The sequence below is a fragment of the Ptychodera flava genome, chromosome 17, assembly GCF_041260155.1.
Source record: "Ptychodera flava strain L36383 chromosome 17, AS_Pfla_20210202, whole genome shotgun sequence".
NCBI lineage: Eukaryota > Metazoa > Hemichordata > Enteropneusta > Ptychoderidae > Ptychodera > Ptychodera flava.
In genome coordinates this window covers 15,898,598-15,913,898 of record NC_091944.1, presented here as the reverse complement: position 1 = coordinate 15,913,898, position 15,301 = coordinate 15,898,598, and the positions used below count along the sequence as shown (strand labels likewise).

General features: G+C 36.6%; 1 pseudogene; it reads left to right on the top strand.

The window, feature by feature from the left end:
• The window catches only part of LOC139115597 (MFS-type transporter SLC18B1-like), a 42,497-nt pseudogene extending 32,566 nt beyond the window's left edge, over window positions 1–9,931 (top strand).
• Window positions 9,932–15,301: the final 5,370 nt, after the last annotated feature.

The window sequence follows — 15,301 nt, the reverse complement described above, 5'->3', positions numbered from 1 at the left end:
CAGAGATATTTTCTTTGATGGACTGCCGGTTGGTATTCATTGCATGGATAGCGCATTCAAACACAGAGCCAGGTCAATTTTCTTCATAGAAAAAAGGAATGGATATCGGAGAAAATTTGATAGCATTGTAACTCAAAACTATACTGCAGCATTCATAACCTTCACCATATTTAGCTGTTGAACTGGCCACGTACTGGTCATGCTTTCATGGTGTACATGTACTTCTGTTTTCTTTCCAGGGATTACTTGAAATTTCCAGTGGTTTAGCTTTTATGATAGGGCCTCCTCTAGGGGGCTATCTATACCAGGTAAGTGATGTCACATTCATAACTTTTCCTTCATTCAAACTCCTCAGCAGATAGCTCAATCACAGACTTTTCTTATGAAGGATGTGTTCAAAATTAAGGTAGTCCACGCCTTGAAAGTAAAAGAATTAAACTTGCTCAAACTTCCGTTAAGGAAGCTTTCAACCATTCTCTTTCAAAATCAAGAATAAAAATTGGGGGTCACCGTTCAAATTTTTGTACTAGAGAAACAAATAACCCAAGATTTACTGATATTTGAAATTCAAGATGGTCGCCATCCCTGTGTCAACTCTCATGAAGAGAAATAAAACTTTCGAATTTCGAAAAACTCAGCCAGTGAAAAGTTTTCTTACACCTAGAGCTTTAAAATGAACCCCCACAAGTGATATATCAGAAAAGAATTGTAAAAATTTTAGAGTCCAAATATCTGTCCCCAAGACACGTTCTACCTTAATGTTTTTTTGCTCTTTTCGCTGCCACAGGTTGGGGGATACAGTTTACCTTTTCTCATCTTAGGAATATGTTCTGTGGTAATAGTTGCAGTAAATTTCTTTGTTCTTCCATCACAAGGAGGTAAGTGGAAGTCAAGTTTGACTGAGTGAGCCCCTTAAAAGTTTAATTGTTCAACATTTCTCAAATTTTTGCCCAAGGAAACTAATTTAAAGAATTTTCTTCCATATTGGCAAAAGGAAATTGTAACCACTAAATAATTCACAACACTGAGCTCATGCTTACAAACCTTCCACAACAAATGGTATCTCCATTAAAACAGCTCTTCATTGGCTCAAACATAGACCACATGACCTTGAAAGTGTCGGTTGGCAGTCCAACACAACCATCGTCATGCAAGTTAGTAATAGGGCTCTTCTAAATCCTTGGTTGGTCACTCAGCAACAACTTTGCATACGTGATCGTTGAAGTCATACTATCATCGATTAAGATTAACTGATGGAAATTACAGAACATAAAACAGTTATGAAAAATGTGCAAACTACCAGTGGCGCACTATAGTGTGCAAACGCAGGAATGATAATCGTAACACAGAAGTCACAAAAACTAAACTCTGTATACAAAATTTTAGATACTGTTCTCATATCTAGTGATACATGTATAATAAAAGGCAATAGTGATTTCTAAATTTGTAAAAAATCATTTCAATTATTTCCTTTGAAACAGACGGGCAGTGTACCATGAAAAGAAAAACCCCAAATGATGTAAGAGGAATTGTATACGCTCGTTGCACTTGTGTATATACCTTACAACAGAATAAATATAAATGCAGAACATGCTTTTTTTTATTTGTAATCAAAGTTTGTTATGATTCTGCAAAAAAAAAACAAGTGAAACAAAAAGATAGACTAGAAGGGTTTCAGTAAAATAGATAAGCAGATATTTTATATTCTATATGATTGGTAGGCTTTGTATGTAGTCATATACAATTAAGTCAAGAAACTACCATTAGAATACTACTCTATCAGAGCCAGTGAGAAAATGTTCTGCTTTGGACAGGTGAAGCCTGAATCTTTTGGATTGAATACATTGATAGGCTCATGCACATACATGTACCATCAAAATGATAAAGATGTAAAGTTTGTGACACAGACGCCATTGAAAGTTCATATTCTGTCAAGGTAAAATACAAAAGGTTTTGAATTAATTGCCGGAAGCTGCCTGTGCTTTCAAAGCAGTATGAATGAAGATACTGATGTTAGATTTTTCATATTTAATTTTATGAGTCTATCCCATGGTAGAGAAGTTGACTTTTTAAATTCTGGTTGTGCTTTCCATATTTCCAAAGGTGAGAGACCTGAATCAGGCTCCATGTTACAATTGTTATCTTCGCCATCAACAATAGTGACTTCGTTTTGTGTCCTGACTGGCTCAATGGCGATGGGCTTTCTCGATCCAACACTGGCAAAACATCTTCAACAGGTAATGTATTTATTGTAAATGATATTAGACCAAGTTAATTTTTTTCACTGTTTTGTGAAGATGAGCTGAATTCCTTTCCTATGTAATTGACTCAGTTATGTGTCTAACATCAGCAAAAGCATAAAGAAAACCATATAAAATGATACAAGGAACATAGATAATACCGGTAAATATTTTTAGCAGGTTTAAATCGATGATTTGATAGACCTTACCTAAGTGAAATTGAAAACAAAATATGGCTGATGTCAATCAAGTGTTAACTGTGGATTTAAAATGAGTGCTAACCCTGAGAGTAATCTAATTACCTGTTTGGGTGTGAGATGGGATTGGCTTCACCATGTGTACTGAAAGCAACCTATTGGTTGAGCAGATTGAAAAATTCTAGTTCATTGTGAAGACATGGTTAGGTATATTTCTTGAGCCATCTTCAAGGTCCTGCAGCTGTGATGTCAAGACCTGCATTTCAAATATGCAAATCACTTTGGGACAGCATTTCACTACCTTGTACCAGCACACTAGCTGCTATTATAAAGAATAGGAATAATTAATAGTGCATTGAACAGCATATAGTACCCTCTATACAGAGGAGTAGGAAGGGGTGAGGGTTTGGGGAGGCAATATTACTACTTTCTGAAAAACTGTGAAGAGACCAGGGGCCTGTTGCTTTCCTCTCAAGAAACATTTTACTTTGCATGTTATATATATGCATGAAAACAAATGTCATTTTTTCTTTTTACCAGTTCCATTTAGATACAACACAAGTTGGATTGGTCTTCTTAGTAATATCTGCCACATACACATTATCTGCGTTTGCCTGGGGCTACCTGACAGACAAATTTGTGAGTAGCACTTCTTTCAATTCTTGTCAATGTATTTATCTCACTGATAAAACTTTGCAGGGTGTACCTAAACACATCTGATGATCTGTGTGTTTGTGTGTGTGTGTGTGCATATATATATATATATATATATATATATATATATATATATATATATATATATATATATATATATATATATATATATATATATATATATTATATACACACACACACACACACACACACATAGGTGTGTGTGTGTATGTGTGTGTGTGTCACATTCACATGAATTCAAGGAGCGATAACTTGTACCGTAGGCAAGTGCCAGTTTACTCAAACTCTTAACTAGGTGTTAATTTGAGAGATACGATCCCCTTTGTGAGAATTAAGTCCCGTATACACGCAATATAGTGAGTCAACGTGATCCCTGAAAGGTATCTTCTGAAGATTGCTAACTGAGAAATGTAGGAAAACAAGTTCATCTTCATGTAATTTATAGTCCCCACGGACACCATCTGGGGGAACTTGTAGGTTTGGTCATGTCCGTCCGTCCGTCCGTCCATCCGTGCGTCCGTTCACGCAGATATCTCAGAGATGCCTGGAGCAATTTCATTCAAACTTGGTACAAGGATTACTTCATATGTCATACAGATGCACATCGATTTATTTTGCGATACGATCCAATATGACTGCCAGGCGGCCATTTTGTTACAATTTTTTCATGTACAGAGCCATAACTCAGGCATATCTCAACCAATTTTATTCAAAGTTGGTACAAGGACATTGACCAATGTCATAGATATGCATGTCAATTTGTTTTATGATATGATCCGATATGGCCGCCAGGCAGCCAATTTGTTACAATTTTTTCATGTACAGAGCCATAACTCAGGCATTTCTCAACCAATTTTATTCAAAGTTGGTACAAGGATATTGAACAATATCATATATATGCATGTGGATTTGTTTTGTGATACAATCCAATATGGCCGCCAGGCGGCCATTTTATTACGATTTTTTCATGTACAGCGCCATAACTCAGACATCTTTAAACCGATTTTATTCAAAGTTGGTACAAGGACATTGACCAATGTCATAGATATGCACGTCAATTTGTTTTGTGATACGATCCGACATGGCCGCCAGGCGGCCATTTTGTTACAATTTTTTCATGTACAGAGCCATAACTCAGGCATTTCTCAACCGATTTTATTCAAAGTTGGTACAAGGACATTGAACAATATCATATATATGCATGTTGATTTGTTTTGTGATACGATCCAATATGGCCACCAGGCAGCCATTTTATTACGATTTTTTCATGTACAGCGCCATAACTCAGACATCTTTCAACCGATTTTATTCAAAGTTGGTACAAGGACATTGAACAATGTCACAGATATGCACGTCAATTTGTTTTGTGATATGATCCAATATGGCTGCTATGAGGCCATCTTCTTACAATTTTTTCGTGTACAGAGCCATAATTCAGGCATATCTCAACTGATTTTATTCAAAGTTGGTACAAGGACATTGACCTATGTCATTTGATTTATTTTGTGATACGATCCAATATGGCCACCGTGTGGCAATTTTTTTACGATTTTCCATGTCCTGAACCATAACTCAGACATGTATCAAGCAAATTTATTCAAAGTTGGTACATGGACATTGTCTTATAGTATACATATGTACTTCGATTTGTTTCTTGATATGGTCCTATATGACCACATGGTGGCAATTTTGTTATGGTCTTTTTCATGTCGACAGCCATCACTCTGGCAAGTCTCAACTGATTTTATTCAAAGTTTGTACCTGGACAGTGACTTATGTCATACACATATGTGTTGATTTTTTAAATAGTAAGATCAAATATCGCTGCGTGGCGGTGATTTTGTTACGATTTACTCATGTACTGAGCCATAACTCGGACATATTTCCACCAGTATCATTCAAAGTTGGTACAAGGAGATTGACATATTTCATACGTGCTCGTCAATTTGTTTCATGTCATGTAGCAGTATCATATCAATTATTGAAGTTTCATAATTAGGCTGATATGTCAAGAAATACTGCATCAAATTTCATGAAACTTTGTACAGATGTTAAGCTCACATTGCTTTTACAGTGAAAAAGACATTTATCAGTGTCATTTTAATTAATTTGTAATTGCATATGTAATGAACTTTCCTAATTAGAGTGATATATCCACAAATACAACGTCAAATTTGATGAAACTTGATACAGATGTTGATCTCATAGTGTTGTAAATACTGCATTAAACTTTATAAAATATGGTACCGGTGATAATCTATTAGTGTTAGGGTAGTATGAAAAAATGTTTTGCAACATCCTGTCAACTAATTCCCAGTTAACTCATTTAATGACCTTTAGGCTAGTGGCCTACATTGGTTTTATGTTTTCATCACCATGGAACTCATTCTTGGCTATTGAGCGCCATCTGTATCAAAGTATTTTTATCACAGACCTAATAAAGAGGACTCTATCCTCTCTGAGGATCTGTAATCAAAGTACCCATTAACAAGGGGGGACTGTGTCATCAACGATGACTTGTTTATAATGTATCTTTGGAAGTTTGGCGGATTTTGAATCATAGAAAACTGTTTTTCATATAATGTTTAGGATATTCCAAAGTTGCTGATGATAATAGGCAACATTGGGGCATGTGCAGCATACATATACATGGGACCATCTCCACTTCTCCAGACACAAAGGTATGTAATGAAGCAATTGCTTTTTATGCCATTGAATACACTAGCATTGATATTCAACATAAAGATATGCCATGCTTTGTTAAAATGATTACATAAACTTCTTCACTCTCTCCACAGCCAGCTATGGATAGTGATATTGTCAATGGCTCTTGTAGGTTTGTCCATGGGTTGTTCCTTGGTTCCAACATTCTATGATCTGATATCAACTGCCAGGTAAAGTTTTTGAAGTATACATTTTTTGCCTCTGAAACCTGCATACATGCATGCACTGCAGGTCTTGTTTAGTAGAATGTCCCTCAGGGACAGACATTTAGATTCTCCTTCCCTTCCTTCTCCACCGCTCATGGACATTCATTTCACAGCTGCTGGTTTCTGAAAAATTTAAGTCTAGTTTTTCGAAAATTGGACACTTTTTCCCCATACAGTTAACACAGGCGTTGCCACCACTTTGAATTTCAAATAACAGTATATTTTAGGTTATATGTTTCTCTAGTACAAAACTGTCCGTGTTGACTCCTGATTTTCATTTTCGATTTAGTAAGAGCATTGTTGAAAGTTTCATTAGGGAAAGTTTTGGCAAAAGCTTACGTCTTTCACTTTCAAGGCGCATCTTATCTTAATCTCCCTTTAAGTTTAGTCCCAAGCCCTTCTTGTTTCAGCTTAGAAAAGTATTTCCCTGCTACCACAAAATTGTAATTTCAGAATTCTGTAAATATGAATATTAATGATAGCAATGTTCAAATATCATGTTCATCATGCCTATTGAAATATCTCTGTTAATGATACTTCTTTGAATATCTTGACAGTCATGTTAGTAACAGGATAGGTATCATTTATGAAACTTTTGCCTTGAAAAATATTAGGGAATTGTAGGTTTAACCTATATTAGAAAGGGGTCTATATTAGCATGGGCTTGACTACAATACTGACAATAGCTCAATTTTGAGGACTGTACATGTACTTGTTAAGGATGGCGCCTTAGTAAACTTAACAGGGGTCCCCAAGTTATTGTATCAAAGTTACTACTGACACAGCAATACAGTCATAGTACATTGTATTTGATATTAGAAAGGGTACCAGGGTTTCCTGATGTAATGTAATGTGTACACAATGTAAAGTATGGCATTCTGGATATCCAAATTGCCTCACAGTAATATTTTATCTTTATGAACTGAAGGCACTTACACCTGTGGCCACTTTACTGATGATTAAGCCCACTTGATGCAGTCAGAAATTCTGCTTGTATAAAGACAAACAGACCCTGTGAAGGGTTGTAAATGAGTACTAACTTTTGGCACCCTGTGTTAAAAATTGAATGACATGATACCATTATTATTCATTGAAGCCTGTGTGCGATAACTAGTTTATTGAAGCAACACACTTTTATGAGACCACTGCTATAGCATCATGCAAGCTTGTTGGCCCCACGCAGACAGTGTGTCTGGGGTAATTGAAATCAACTGCACTGATTTTGGTAAAACTAACAACACACTGTGATAAGGTAAAAATATATACAAGAATATTCATATTTGGTCTACAGACGATAATCTGTTGGTCACAACAGACATATTTTTTCCTTTGATTGTGGTTTGGATGGGACAAATACATGTAAGTTGTCTGAACAACACTTGTACATGGACCTGTGCATGGTAATGCTGACAGGGTGCCAATCGTAAACTCTCATTTACAACCCCAGATAGAGCTGGTTATGCCTTCAGAAGTTCAGCTATAGTCATGCTAAACATTCTAATTAAAGTCGTCTTTTTTTGGTCCAGATGGAAAGGAATGCCAGACAATCTAGGTACTTATGGAGTGGTTTCTGGTCTCTTCAATGGTCTCTTTTCATTAGGGTGAGTTTCCAAATGAAACCTTAATTTCTTTGAGTCAATATCGTGTCACTTGCACCTCTGAGATGCGTTCTGGCATCTGGTTGCTACAAACATTCAGGATAATTCAAAACAACAATCACATGCTTGGTTCATCAGTGTTGAACCTTGTGGTACATTCAACAGTATTCCTATAGTCATGCATTAATCGCCTCTCATGAAACTTTTTGTCTGAGTGTACAGCATAGCCAGCATGACTAACATCAAGCAGTCAGTTCTATACTAAACTTGTGTGTCTCCTTCCACAAGCGAATCTACTTGACCCAGACTTTGATTGCTACCACTTGTCCATGCAATTTGACAGTATTGTGCCATTTTTAACTTTCATGCAGGAGTTTTGTAGGTCCGACTGCTGGGGGCGCACTATCACAAGCAGCTGGCTTCAACTGGGCATCTACAGTATTTGCAGGATTGTACCTCTCCGTGGCACTGTTACTTATAGTGTTCTGTCTCTGGGAGTACCAATGTGGAAAAGGGTAAGCTCTCCTGCAGTACTGTCATGTTTAACCCTTTCACCACCATGGTTAGACTGAAAGATCCATTTTTTTTTCCCCGGTAAGGGGGGAATGTAGAGAGCACCCTCAAGTGACGGATCTGTCAGTCTACACTATGGTTTGATCCAATCACATAGTTTTTCTGTGGTAAAGTTCAACCTCTTGTACTGAGAAATGGGGAAGGGTTAATGTTTGCGCTATGGTGGATTTGCTTGCTCTGAATAGCATTTGATGGAAGGATGAAACCATAAAAAAAGTCCAGTATTAAACTGTAACTGGATCTCATCTTTGCAATATACCTGTCATGCGTTTCAACCATACATGTAGTTTCAACGACTACAACGTCTGGTAGCACATTGAAGCCTTGATATTTGCATTGTCAACATGCTCACTGTCGCTCAGACTTGAAGACAGGGCTCGAACTTAACGGTTGCCCGCTTGCCCGGGGCAAGTAAAACCTGACATCGGGCTCGTAAAAATAAATTGCACTTGCCCGGTCGGGCAAGTGATAGACTTTGATAAAATTTACATGTTCTGGGAATAAACAACTCAAGAAATTTTGTTAAACGATGTTCGCTGTTTCAAGTCACTGAAGCGGGTATCACAACCGACAAGCTGGACGTCAACATTCAGCGAGTGATATTCAGCTGTTGTCTTTCCTCCCTCGGGAAGTCTAATCTCACTTGCTTGTCGCTATTGACTCCAAGGGGGTGTTGGTCAGTAATTTCAACAGCCACTTTGCACGCGGTGACCTGACTGAGACAACGCAGACTGTATGTCATAGCGAAGCAAACTACCCTGTTTTCATGTAATTTTTTGAAATCTACGCCTGACAAAGTCACAGATTCTGGAACAGGATCTGTGTCAGGGGATACAATACACGTTCAACTGGCCGGCCACTCAGAAATCGACGGTGATAAAGCTATAGCGCGGTCGCAGCATCGAGTTCAGTGGAAAGTTAGTGAAGAAGCAGAAGTGCGATATGTAGGCCTATATGAAAGGAAACGACAACGGAAGTTTCAAAACTTCTGGAAAAGAGATTTGCTGATGCGAATATCGATTGATGGGCCACCCTTCAACTGTATGACCCCAATCCTGCACTAGAATATTGGTGGACGAGTGGGCAGAAATCACGAAGACCAACACTAATGGATCGTAACAATTAACACGATTATCAATACAGACAAAACGGAACCTGCATTGATATGATGCCGTCAGCCACATTTTGAGATTGCTTGGTCTTCGTGATCTCTGCCCAAACAATGCAAACAGACAAAAAAATCGGGCAAGTAAGTTTGTTCCTCGGGCAAGTAAAATTTCTGGAAACTTACCCGCAGGGCAAGTAGGTAAAAAAGTTAAGTTCGAGCCCTGCTTGAAGATCTAGACAATTGAATCATCCAGCAGTGTGTATGCATCATAATAATAGAATATCTGAAGTAGAAAAGGAGGCATCTATAGCTCTTTAGTTTATGATTTAACTCTTTAAGAAATTCTTCCCTCTTCCATCAACAGGAGAAGAGTGATAACAGAGAAAGCCAAGGTTGTGATATCTGTCAATCCAGAGGTCGACGAAAAATCTCCACTATTATCAGCTTAATGCAGTTTGTAAATATCAATCAAAATTATCAATGGTTAGAGCAGTGTTCTACAGACTCAGTACACACAACAGATCACATTATGGTGGTACAAACAAACCCTCATGTACAAACACATATGGACATACACTTTATTCAATGCATGTGTGCACGTTGCTTTGTTTGTACTATGGTCCATTTGATTCCTGGTTTGACCCATTCACAGCTCAAAAGTTTAGTTAATTTGTCAGTTTATTGCAAAACAATCTCAAGTTAATTTGAAACAGAGTTAAGAGATCAGAAAATACATTCTTCATAGAATAACTGTTTTCTTGACTCAAGGTCACATATTACTGTCATTTTATTTGTAATTAATCCGTAATTAATCCAAAAAAAATAACATGGAACAAACATGATGATGTTGTTCAGAATGGCTTGACCTTTGACCGAGTAATTGTATGTAGTTGTGTAAACATGAGCATGTACATTTCATGAATTTCATTTAAAACGAAAAACAGTCACTATTGTCAACACCCATTGACTGCTTTGTCACACAGTTTACAGGAAAACATTTTGATTTTCTGAAAGCTTTTTATTAAATAATAGTAAGTTTTTATCAAAAAATAAGAAGCTTTTTAAAAAGCTTCTCATTAAAAAAAGCTTTTTAAAAATAAAAGAAAAGCTTTTTATTAAAAAATAGTAAATTTTATCTAAAAAAATACAGCACTAATTATTTCAAAGAAATAGCCAGACTGCTTGATATAGCATTACGGGAAGGCTCCATTAACTTAGGAATACTCTACTTCCCTAGAGGATCAATTTCACAGATCTGACTTTCCTACAATGGCACTGCAATAGCACCAGCTGGATTAGATAAACATAACAATGGAACATTCACACCTTGGGGATTAAAAGTATTCTGTTTGTCACCCAAGTTGCTCAGGCAAGGACTCGGGTTTCAGGTACCATGCAAGTTAATGCAGTCGTCCTCTAATGGTTTGTTAGAAAATGATGAAATGTCTATAAATGTCTGTTGTTAGCAAAACATTTGTTGCTCCGAACATAACTATGGTGATTGAAGTCATCTGTCTCCGCATTGTTTTGTCCACAGTGTTTGTATTTTGTGATTCACTACTTAACCCTATCACCATAATGGTGTGGCCAAACCAATTGTTATCAATGGCGAGTGTGGACCAGTTGACAGGGAATTGGGGATGAACAGGTTAAAGAGGTGAGGACATTAAAAGTGAGGGGGGGATTCAAAAGAGTTTAAACTTGCAAATGTCTGTGTATGATTTTTCACAACAGTACAGCATAAAACTATGATAACTTAGTTATTGTCAAGTTTTGGCAGGTCACAGCATTTTATTCTTTGGTTTACAAGAATTACTTTCATGAAAATGTCTCTTAATGACATCATGTAATGTTTGTCAATTCACTGTTTAAGCGTACTTTGTTCATACCTTATTGTCATTTTTTCTCGAGAAAAGAAACAAATAATGAAAAAGCAGGGTGTTGTACACAGTTTATAGAACTCTTTACAAACATGGACATGATGATTTACAGGTGCAATCGTTAAGTAGTTAAAGGACAAGTAATGCTAACTTATGATGATTTTTTCACTATATATGTTTTTAATGTAAACCGTAATGTTTTGTTCATCTCCCCAAAGCATGTTGAGATACACAGTATTCAACTTGTCAACTCAGCCTGTACTTGTGTAAACTGCATTGTTATTGTTGACTAGTGAATTCTGGTGTGGGCAAGAATTCAAATGTCAACAAAAACAGTGCATTTTACACATGTAGATGCTCTGTTGACGAGCTAAATACTTGATGTTTCAACATTCTCTTTGTGACAGAATAACAACTGGCAATTTACATATAAAATAAAATAATAAAATAATCATCAAAAGTTAGCATTACTGTCCCTTTAATGTGCTGGTTAGGGAAGTTACATGGACGTGGTTTAGAAAGATTTTGCTACTTACAGTGGACACAAAGTCAGGATAACAATCAACAAAACCATAGGGACTTTGCATTTTAATCATGGTAAAAAGCGCACACACTTTTGTGAAATGATAAGATTTACTTCAAATGCATTTTATTTAACCAGTCCTCTGCAGCTGTGTATGTTTTAATGTATCATCATTAAAGTGTACTTACAAAATCACAAAATTTGCTGTGAAATGTGATTGATTTTAGTGAGAACTTTTGTCAAATTATTTTGTGGTATCAATACGCATAGATGACCTTGTGGTATATTAGGGACCGTCTCATGTTCTTGCATAAAACAGCTTAATGTTATCGTTTATGGAGAAGGGGGCTTTGACCACTGTCCAATTAATGAACTTCACCTCAACATTTATAACGACTTTTTCTACATTTGTTATAAATACTTTTTTCCAGGCTAATTATAATCGACGAAATAGCGAAACTGTGAAATTGCAAAATGAGGGACTGGACAGAAATTACCAGGAGGGAGGGCTTGTTGTTGTCACAAATTAATGAGGTTCAGGATGTGACGCTGTTAGGTGCCTCATCCAACCAAATATGAAGGCTGTAGCTCTTGAAGTTACTGATTTCTAGGCATATTGATGAAATCAAGGTCAAAGGTCATCCTGGTAACGTGAAATTTTGGCGGAAAACTTTGCTTACATAATCAATCCTGTCCACAAATATCAGCTCTCTAGCTCTATTGACTGGCCTTTAATTTCATAATTGTTTAATAAATGAGGTACAGGATGATGAGAGTCAAAGGTCACCAGAAACACAAATTTTAGTTATATGCTTTCATCCCTTAGGCCAAAAAAAACAGCTGTTCAACGGGCGGGATGACTTGAAAGTTGGGTAGGTAGGTCGGATTTTTTTTTTTGGATTTTTTTTTGGTTTTTCTTAAACAGAACATATAATATAAACACTTTTTGTGTGTTTCATGCTTTTTCTTAGTCACATAACATATACTGGATATGTTGTTTAGTACGTTCATGATTTTTTCAATTTTTTGTTGACATGGGTTGGTTGTCTCACAACAGCTTCTTTGCCTTCACTTCTACAGTTCAATCTACAGGTTCTGCCAACTGGTAAATTTCATGATTTTCTCAAAATTATCACAAAATCCTGTTTTGAAAGCTGATATACCAATTTTTATCACAACTGGAAGTTGTGATATAGAGGTGGTTTCAACCGGTGTTTGATGTCGTCCATTTCCGTAAACGACAAAAAGTCAAAAACTGCTGAACAGACTGTGTTGATATTTGATACCGATACATAGACTGGTTCCAAGGTTCCAATTCCGAAAAATGGAGCCAAACGGAGAGGCGGTTAGATAGTTTTGGGAAATTTGTAACCCCCCTTTTTAACTAATTGATTTTAGGGGTCTTTCATATATGTAGTTTTGGAATGTACACCAATCCTGCATTGTGGACTGTTTTATGAGTTGTGGAACAGAAATGAGGTTTTGATGAATGTTAGAAATATGCAGGATGACTGATTCGAAGTATAGGAGATTTCTATGCTCTTTTGGGCATCAAAAGCATTAAAAAAAACATATTTCATAATTTAGATTCTCACTTTTGAGATGACCCTAGGCATTTGTTAAGTAAACATCCTTGAGTCAATATACAGACTTTGACATTCCAGAGATTAAGTATCCACAACCTCACATGTTACAGTCTTTCACTACAATGGTATGGCCCAAACCCATTGTTATCAATGGAGAGTGTGGACCTGTCTACAGGAAATTGGGGTGAACAGGTTAGACAATGACGTTACAAGTTGTAGGTTAGTTATCAAGGTAGCACCAGCATAGAGTCCTGAGCATCTGTCCATGTGTTCTCACAGCAAATTACAGGGAAAAAAATTATTTGAGAAGTTTCTCTCCTTTAAATAGAAGTACAACCGCGGCAAAGCAAGTGCATAGGTAACTGATTGTAATACAAACACTAATAGTAATTAATATGTAGTCTAACTTCGCCTTGTTTATCTATACTTTGTCGCTGTCAGTAAGAAATCTCAGCAGGGTGGCGTTAAATGGTACTGTCTTCAGGAAGTCCATGCCAAGTTGATTTCTTATATTTACGTTTGGCAAGGAGACTTCTCATATCTAAACCAAGCACCCCGTGGTTTATTAGCTCTTTATTAGTAAAATAAAGATGCCGCTTCTATACTTTAAGGTTTTCCAGTACTTGTTGCTATTGTAGTTTCTGTTTGTATTACAATCAGTTATCTATGCACTTGCTTTGCCGTGGTTGTATATTACAATTTAAAGCTGTCATGGATGGATTGCTCTCAAATGATCTGAAACACAGTTATTGCCCATTAGCAACAAATCTACAGCAAGATTTATGTAAAGTTCATGAACTTACACAAGGTATTAGACAAAAGATGACCATGACTTTGCTACTTTTCAACATTTATTTCAATCAGATTTCCCCAGCTTAGTGTATAATTTTGTAATCTTAATTACTGTCAACTTAGCTTTACTAACTTATTCTAACCTCATTATTCTTACACTAGTGTTATACCTTATAACCACAAAATTTCAAGAGATGCATATATGATTGTCACTTAACAAACAATTTACAAATATGTCTTCTGCTATTTCTCCATATACATATACATGTCTCCTTTTCTCATAAAAATGAGCTTAAAATCGCAATGTGAAAATAGTCTTTCAGCTATATGTTGCTCATTGACTTCGTGGTCTGTCTAATTCACAGTGAGTGTGGTTGTTGATAAATGCCGATAATACTAGGCGGTCATTATGTCCAAGCGCCATTGGCGGTATTTTTTAACATAAGGACCATAGGTCATTATCACATCTGGAAGTTGTGATATAGGGTTAGCTTCAACCGGTGTCAGACAGACTCAGTGTCCATTTTCCGTAAACAACAAAAAGTCAAAAACCGCTGAACAGACTGCATTGATATTTGGTACAGATATTCAGACTGGTTCCAAGGTTCCGATTCCGAAAAATGGAGCCAAACGGAGCAGGGGTTAGATAGTTTTGGGAAATTTCTAACCCCCCTTTAACTAATCGATTTTAGGGGTCTTTCATATATGTAGTTTTGGAATGTACACCAATCCTGCATTATGGACTATTTAATGAGTTGTGGAACAGAAATGAGGTTTTGATGAATGTTAGAAATATGCAGGATGGCTGATTCAAAGTATCAGAGATTTCATGCGCTTTTGGTAATAAAATTGATAAAAAACAACATATTTAATGTTTTAGATTTCTCACATTTGTTATGACCCTTAACATTACAGACTTGATGACATAACTAGCTGCTGGACCTGTTTACTGGCGCATTGATTTAAAGACAAAGATCGTTTTATTTTGTGATAAGGACGTGTGATTTCGTAAAACATAGTCTATTAGCCTGGAAATGTGATTTTTGCGAATATTGCTTACCCCACTGACAAACAGTGTGGTTTGAAAATGGCTGGAATTCGCTACTTCGGGACTTTGTTTTGTGTGTGCATTTACTGACAAACTCCAAACCCGCAGCACCTACCCATTCAGTATTTCATGTACAGGTGTACCCAGAGAT